Source organism: Microtus oregoni, unplaced genomic scaffold (assembly GCF_018167655.1).
Source record: "Microtus oregoni isolate MIOR12 unplaced genomic scaffold, Mior012 000019F_ref0000042, whole genome shotgun sequence".
Lineage (NCBI taxonomy): Eukaryota > Metazoa > Chordata > Mammalia > Rodentia > Cricetidae > Microtus > Microtus oregoni.
In genome coordinates, this window is record NW_024543078.1 from 761,742 (window position 1) to 770,614 (window position 8,873).

Here is an 8,873-nt window from a genome sequence, read left to right on the forward strand (position 1 = left end):
TACTGTAGGTAGATATGATGCTCGGACCTGCCCTAACACCCGGCCACGCTGTAGGTAGATATGATGCTCGGACCTGCCCTAACACCCGGTCACGCTGTAGGTAGATATGATGCTCAGACCTGCCCTAACACCCGGCCACGCTGTAGGCAGATATGATGCTCAGACCTGCCCTAACACCCGGCCACACTGTAGGTAGATATGATGCTCAGACCTGCCCTAACACCCGGCCACGCTGTAGGTAGATACCTATGCTACATTCATATACTAAGTTACATGAGGTATGTGCCACCTTCCCTTCCACTAATAAATGCCCACTCAGATGCATTTTCGTGTGTGTGTGTACGTGTGTGTATGTAAATGTGCAAGCACATTTGTGTTATGCCTTTGAGAGAGAATCTCTTACTGAACATGGGGCTCAACAGTTTGAGCCTAGGCTTGTTAGCCAACAAACTTCAGAGACCTGCTGTCTAGCTTCCACAGCATTCCGGTTATGGATATTCATGGCCGGGTCTGGCTTTATATAGGTGCTGGGGACCAGAACTCAGAGCCTCATGCTCGAGCAGCAAGTGCTGACACCCAATCCCCTTAGCTGCCTGTTTAAATGCATTGCTGCAGAACACATCTGCAGATTATGGCTCCCTCCCACCATCTCTTTTCCTTCCTTAGCAAGCATTGAGATTGCCTCCATTTCGGCAGGATCAGAATGTCTTGAAACTATCTGGTACTTATATTGAACCAATTTTCAAAACAAGTTGGGCAAGCCTTGGGTGAAAGTATCTCCTTTTAATTGACAGCACTCTCTCCTATTTCCCTAGACAAAGTAGGCCCCAAAGGCTAATTTGAGGCTAGAAACCATTTAAAGTGATTCCATCCCCAGCATGTGACGGGGGCATGAGAGTACATCCTAGATAATACTTAACGCCATTTCACAAGTGCGGCAGCCAAGGTTCAAAGGCATTAAGCAATAGTGGCGTTTTGGGATGTGAGCTCAAGCCCGACTCCCAGCATTATCTTTCTTCTCTCATCCCAGGAATGAGTTACTATCAAAGAACTTTGAGTTGTAGGGCTCACCGTTTAAGTATTGCATGGACATTGCTGTGAGTCAGGGGCTAGGGTAATGCATCTACCCTATATTTGTGAGCTACATGTACTGGCGCGTAAGAAAAGGCATCTGCAGTGAGATTTTCCTACATGTGTGTAGATCTTGGAAGCTGGTGAAATGGTTTCACAGGCTCCTAATAAAAATGTACACCTGTGTGTGTGCATCCACATGCACGCATGTGCATATGCGTGTTTTATATAGTCTATGTAAAACTGTATAGAGTTTTATAGAGTCAGTGTTTTCTCATTTGTGGAAATTCTTTGGTCTTCATACCAAGTCCTCTACAGAATTCCATCTGTATTATTTATATTTAAAGAAAAGAAATTGAGGGTAAGCAGAAAAGGATTCTGAACAGTTTTTTTTTTTCTGAGGAAATGGCACACAGACACAGACAGACAGACAGACAGACACACACACACACAGGCACACAGACACACAAAGGACCAGTAACGGGGCTCTCCATTTTCCTTCTGGTATCATCTCAGCCAAACATTATTATTTCACCCAGATTATAGGTGAGGATATTTTGTAAATTATACTGTTATTACCACTATTTTCTAACAAGCTCAATTAATTGGCATCATTGAAGCCATCTGTATCAACAAAGTCTACCAAGAAAGGAAGTGGGTTCCTCTGGGAAATGCTCACCTCTCCTAGCTCAGCCACTGTTTCTGTAGCTTTGTTCTGCTCCTTGTGCTTCACACAGCTGTCCTCTGAGTCACAAAGCTCACTGTACCGATGGTGACAGTCAGGCCCTGCCCCCATTTCATCTCCTCAAAGTGAAATGGTCTTCAGGGAGGCACAAAACCATGATGAAAGGAAGACGGTTTTCACATCCCTTAGCCCTGAAGACATATTTCACACCGGTCAAATACCTTGCCAAAAGCTTGTGACCTGCCCACTAATAGTGAACATGGATTTACACAGGCAGAGAGGACAGGAGTGTGACTTAAGTTTCTGCATTTTTACACCATGACTTTCTAGCTTTCGTACCTTACCCTTACCCTTCTTCCCAGACATGGGATCTTTTCTCTACACCTCTCTGTGGATCTAGTCTTGAGGATGTTTTGTGTATGCATGAGCACATGCGTGCACATACACATAAGAGAGAGAGACACAGAGACAGAGATGTAGTCTTCATTTTAACTTCTTTCTCCCTAAATGAGTGCTCTTGTTGCATTCTTTATATCTTTCTAGCAATTACTCCGCCACTATGCAAAGTGTCTCCTGGTTCCATCTTTGTCTCTCTTTGCCTCAGTTCTACCACTAGAATGATGTTCCATCTCCCTCAAGGGACTAAGCAGTGCCTGCTCTTCCTTTGCAGTTCCCCCTGGCAAGTGTTCGTTCATCTCAGAAGTGACAGAGCCTTTCTGTCCCTGTATTGTCTCCCGAGCTCCTGCAAAGGCCTTGCTGGGATTCAGGATGTGGATTCGGCATCAATGTTTTCCTTCTTATGATGCTGCTCAGAGTGACAGAGAAAGTACAAGAGGAAAAACAAGTGATTCTGGAGATGAACACAATTTCTTAGCTAATTAACTGAGACAGTTCACACGTTTATTGTGTTTAAACTATTGGGTGATTAATTTAGGGAGTTTTATAGACAGTTTGATGCTCTCCCAGCATAAGGAAGAAGCCAGTTAATATAAAAAGAAGAAGAAAGAACTCTGGGATTATGAATATGACAAATGAAAGGGAAGGAGAAATTATTCTCAGTTTACATAGTTCAGAATGTAGATACAAATAACAGACTCTCAAAGCTTGGCATGTGTTATCATAAGGAAACTCAAACCCTTAACTTGACTCTTAGCTCACACCTTGGCTGCCCAACCCGTCATTCTCAGGTTGTAGTGCAAACCTTTCCAATGAATCCTTATGTGAGTAACACCTGCAAAGGTAACTCAGGATAAAACCAGATTTTAAAATTAGCATGCTGTAAAGAGCAGAGTGTATGCTTGATATGCACAGGGCCTCATGTTCAAGCCCAGCACCAGCAAAAACATGGTCTGATAGTTTCCATTCTGTCACTGCACATTTCCGTGCCATTAGCACGACTAATCAGTAGTTACTTAACCCTCATCTGCAGTTGACTGAACCAAAGCTTCTGAAGCATCCTGGATAGGCATGGTGGGGTTGATAAGAAAGCTCAGTTCAAAATCATGTTATCTGCAGGGAACTGAGGTCTTCTGGGCCATCTCCAGGCCCCTGCTTAGTGCCTGGATGCCTCTCCTATCTGTGCAGCTAGCTCAGTATCTACCTTCACCTTTCCTTTCCTCTGTCTCTCCACCTACTTGTCTTCAGGATGGACACACACACACACGCACACACGCACACACACACACACACACACACACACACACGGTGAGGGACTCCTTCCTTTTTTCCTCTCCTGACCACTTGATATATATGTGTAATATTGAATGTGTCTTTGGGTGTGAAATAGCCAGCATCTGACTCTTTTCATGAATGGGAGTAGGGAAGGTTGGATGTTTTCCTGAAAGGGTGTCTGAGTTCGGTTGCTCAATGTAGGCATCCTTGTAGCCTCCTCTTGGGGTAGGTTGTTCCTGTAACCTGTCCTCCAAATGCCTTTGTCCCTATTGTCTTTCTGCAATCTCTCACCTATTCAACAAACACCTGTCAGGTGACTCCTGCTTCAAGCATCATACTGTAAGTGTGGTTCAATAGTAACATTATAAGACATTTTAAAGTTTAATAGCTAGCTGGGTGTGTGGGTTTATACTTTTAATCCCAGAACTCGGGATTCAGAGGCATGTGGATCTCTGTGAGTTCAAGGCCAACATAATATAGAGTAGGTTCCAAGGATAGCCAGGACACACAGAAAAACCTTGCCTCAAAAAAATCTATCTATCTATCTATCTATCTATCTATCTATCTATCTATCTATCCTAATGGAGAAAGTCACATTGCAAGAACAGCTCTAAGGGAAAAAGGGGCATGTTTCATCTTACCCCTTGGGGCTACTAGTGTTTGGAGAGGTCCAATATCAGCGGTCAGAGACTCCTTCCTCACACTAGCTCCTGCCCTGGGTGCCAGGGCAGTGGGTGAAGATGGTAGGTAGCCTATAGCCACAGTTCCTCCCCTCACTTCTCACCCTTATTTTCTTGTTTCAGGTCCCCCTAACCAAGAGGGAATCGGTCACTGTAATTAAGCAGTCTCTAATCAACCAAGTCCCATTAAGAAATAACGAGGCCAGTAATGCGCCAGGCACCATTGCTGGGGGGCTAGTGAAACTCCTGTGGTCTCCCCCACCCCCACTCTGAAGAAGTGGAGGTGGAGAAGTTGATTCGGTACTGTGAGCACTAGCCCCACACCTCCACTGGCTCTCCAGTTCTGCTACCTGCTGTGGGCGCCTAGCTGGTAGAGCCGCGTGTATCACAGAGCCTGTGTTCCCAGAGCCTGGCACATTGTAAGTACCCAGCAAATAAATGTTCCCTATTGAAAGAAGATGAATTAGACATGTTGAAATGGAACCTGAGCCGAGCAGTGGCAGTGCACACCTTTAATCCCAGATCTTGGGAGGCAGCAGGTGGATCTCTGTGAGTTCAAGACCAGGCTGGTTACAAAGAGAGTTCCAGGACAGCCAGAACTGTTGCACAGAGAAACCCTGTCTCGAATAATCAAGAGAGAGAGAGAGAGAGAGAGAGAGAGAGAGAGAGAGAAGAAGAAGAAGGAGGAGGAGGAGGAGGAGGAGGAGGAGGAGGAGGAGGAGGAGGAGAGGAGAGGAGAGGAGAAAGAAAGAAAGAAAGAAAGAAAGAAAGAAAGAAAGAAAGAAAGAAGAACCTGAGTAGGCTTTCTCAAGTAGATTGTTGCCTAATCTGCGTCTGGGCAAAACTGTATAGAAGGGCATTTGGCACTGGGGGACAAGGAACATTTTCCATCGTTCTGTACCCCAGTGAGCATGATGAGTGTTTCCCAGCTCATCTCACAACAACGCGGTGTGGGGTGGACACACAAAGAAGCTGTCACTATAGAAAGTCTTTGAGGATAGCTGGGAATGTAAGTCGGAGTGCTTGCCCAGCATGCATGCAGCTCTAGGCTCTGACCCCAGCACCAAATAAGGCTGTCATGGCAACATGGGTCTGTAATTCTAGTACTCGGGACGCAGAGGCAGAAGGACAAGAGGATAAAAGTCATTCTGACTATAGTGTGAGCTTGAGGCCAGTCTGAGAAATATGGCTGCTCTAAAAAGGAAAGAGATAAAGAGAAGCTCTCTCTCTCTCTCTCTCTCTCTCTCTCTCTCTCTCTCTCTCTGACACACACACATACACACACACACACACACACACACACACACACACACACACAACACGCACATGAGAGAGAGACGGAGTGAGGGGATCTTTGAGAGTCTTGCAGAGAGTCCTTGTGAGGTCCTTGTGATGTCCTTGTGAGATTCTTGTGAGGTCCTTGTGATGTCCTTGTGAGGTCCTTGTGAGGTTCTTGTGAGGTTCTTGTGAGGTCCTTGTGATGTCCTTGTGAGGTTCTTGTGAGGTCCTTGTGATGTCCTTGTGAGGTTCTTGTGAGGTTCTTGTGAGGTTCTTGTGAGGTTCTTGTGAGGTCCTTGTGAGGTTCTTGTGAGGTCCTTGTGAGGTTCTTGTGAGGTTCTTGTGAGGTCCTTGTGAGGTCCTTGTGAGGTTCTTGTGAGGTTCTTGTGAGGTTCTTGTGAGGTCCTTGTGATGTCCTTGTGAGGTTCTTGTGAGGTTCTCGTGAGGTCCTTGTGATGTCCTTGTGAGGTTCTTGTGAGGTCCTTGTGATGTCCTTGTGATGTCCTTGTGAGGTCCTTGTGATGTCCTTGTGAGGTTCTTGTGAGGTTCTTGTGAGGTTCTTGTGATGTCCTTGTGAGGTTCTTGTGAGGTCCTTGTGATGTCCTTGTGATGTCCTTGTGAGGTCCTTGTGATGTCCTTGTGAGGTTCTTGTGAGGTTCTTGTGAGGTTCTTGTGATGTCCTTGTGAGATTCTTGTGAGATCCTTGTGATGTCCTTGTGAGGTTCTTGTGAGGTTCTTGTGAGGTCCAAAGAGCAGTCTTTTCTGTTACTGTTGTTGACTCCAATAAAACTAAACTGAGAACCAGAGACCAATCAATGTGGAGATTCACAAGCTGCGTTCTGTCACCTACACCAGGGAGGCTTGCTCTAAACTAAAGTGTATGCCGCTCCCTTTCTGAAGAGCACCCCATGGTGAAGGTCAGCCCGAGGTTCTTGAGAACAACTTCAGTATTTCATATGCGTGTAGTTTTTATTTTTATTTTTTCTAAGCTCTGGAATTAGAGCCAACCAGAGAAATGAAGGATAGAGGTTTTATCATCCCTTCTTTCGCTTTCCTAATACTCCAGGTTGTACACTCAGTTCTCAAGCAAAGGGAATCTGTGACTTCTTTCAAAAGAGGTTGAGCCTGTGCGGTGGCTCAGCAGGTAAAAGTGTTTGCTGCACAAAACTGATGACTTCAGTTCTACCCCAGAACCAATGGTAGAAGTGGAGAACTGACCCCCAAAATTGTCCTCTGACATTCCACATGCACTGTGGCAAGGATGCAACACACACTCACACTCACACACACACTCACACACACATACTCACACACACACACTTGCACATACACACACACTCACACACTCACACACACTCACACATACACACACTCACACACACTCACACATACACACACTCACACACACTCACACACACTCACACATACACACACTCACACACACTCACACACACATACTCACACACACATACACTCACACACACATACTCACACACACACACTCGCACATACACACACACTCACACACACTCACACACTCACACACACTCACACATACACACACTCACACACACTCACACACACTCACACACACATACTCACACACTCGCACACACACACACATACACACACACTCACACACACACTCACTCACACACACACACACACTCATGCATGCATGTACATGAACAGAGCTGGGAGTCTAGGGGTTAACTTAGTTGGAAAAATATCGCATATGCAGATGAGGATCTGAGACAGACACCCAAACCTACATTAAAAAAGTATCTGGGCATGATGGATACCTATAATCCTAGCACCAGAGAAGCAAGGCAAAGACAGGCAGGTCCCTGGGGCCTACAGGCCAGCCAGCCTAGCCTAACTGGTGAGTTGCAGGCCAAATTATAGGCTTTACCTCAAAAAAACAAGGTGGATGACTCTTGAGGAATGCCTAAAGTTGTCTTCTGGTCTCCACATGCATGAACACACGTGTGCGTTTGCACCTTCACAGATATGCACAGATGTGCACACAGACCAGAACTCAGATGGAAAAGTGCCTTGCATTTGTCAAGGCATGAATCTGATCCTCAGCACTATCAGACAGTAAAGAGAAAAGAGCTAACCCTGGCTTCGATCCTGTCTCTCCTGGTAGGTCCTGCATAATTTTGTCCAGAGAGAGTGAGCTCTGTGACGGTTTCCATGTTTTTCTTTTGCTTTCTTCTAAACTCCTCTGACATGCCCTGCTCTTCTGAGACATTAATCTTTACCGTTGTTGAATTCCACGACATCCCTAGGCCAGGACTCCTGCTCAGTATCATCTACATTTCAAGTTCAAGAGAAATATTATTTAATTTTTCATGCCAGGGAAACTTGCTCTCTGATATTTGGTTCAAAGCTGGCATGATAATCCCATGCTTGTAATCCCAGTGCCTAAGAGGTTGCGGCAGGGGTATCATAAGCTTGATGCCAGCTTTGGCTACCTGGTAGAACCCTGTCTCAAAAACAAAACAAAGTATAGAATTGATTCCTTTCTAGTGCTGAACTTACAAAGTCTTCACTGTGGTTTGGAGGAGGAATTTGATCGGCAACATCAGCGCACACTGCAGGTGTTAAAGAAGAGTCGTCCAGGTGGAGCAGGGCTACGTAGGGGACCAGGTTTGTTAGACTTGATAGTTCCATGAACTCCACAGAGTCTTCTCTTCAAAGGCTGAAGGCAGATGAACTCCAAGACTGAACCCAGCTTCAGACTGAGCCTATTGCCAGAATCATCTCCATTCTCAAATGAGTTCTTTTTGCCCTTGTTCCTTCTGATAATGGCATAACCCTGGCAAGAGGCGACAATTCCTTCCCCTACTGGCTGCCCACTTTTGCCATTATGTTTATGTATTCTGTTTGGGGGCATTGTTTGCAGCTCCTGTTTTAACTTGGCCCAGCATGTACAATTATCCCATGTCTTTGGGCATATCCATCTCCTTCTGCTGTATTTAATAAAGGCCAGAATGAAGCAAATTCCCCCAGAGATCCATTCTTCCTATTCCTGAGTCAAACCTATCAGAGATTGCCTTCCCATGACAGAGATGAAATCCCTGTTGTTTCAACCAGACAACTTGCAACCGGATGTATGAATAATCAAGATAACAGAAAACTCTTTCTACCTTGATAAGAAGCCACGAGATCCTTCTCTTTAAAGGATGAAGAAATTAATTCCTGGGTCTCATGAGGTTTGGATGCCTTCCTCAGCTCTCATCTTTGCTTCATGCTGTTCTAGTGTTTGTACATTTGGGACATGGACTGAAGACCACGCAACAATACTGTCTGTCTCTGGCTGGAAAACAAGCCGAATGGTCCCATGAAATGTCCCACAATAGGGAAGTTTGGTTTAAACAGTGGACCAAAGAAAGCCATTGTCAGGCTCTGAAACTGAGAGAGATGGAACCAGGGTGTTTTATAGAATGCTGGTAGAATAACAGCTAGGAACACTCAAGAGAAAA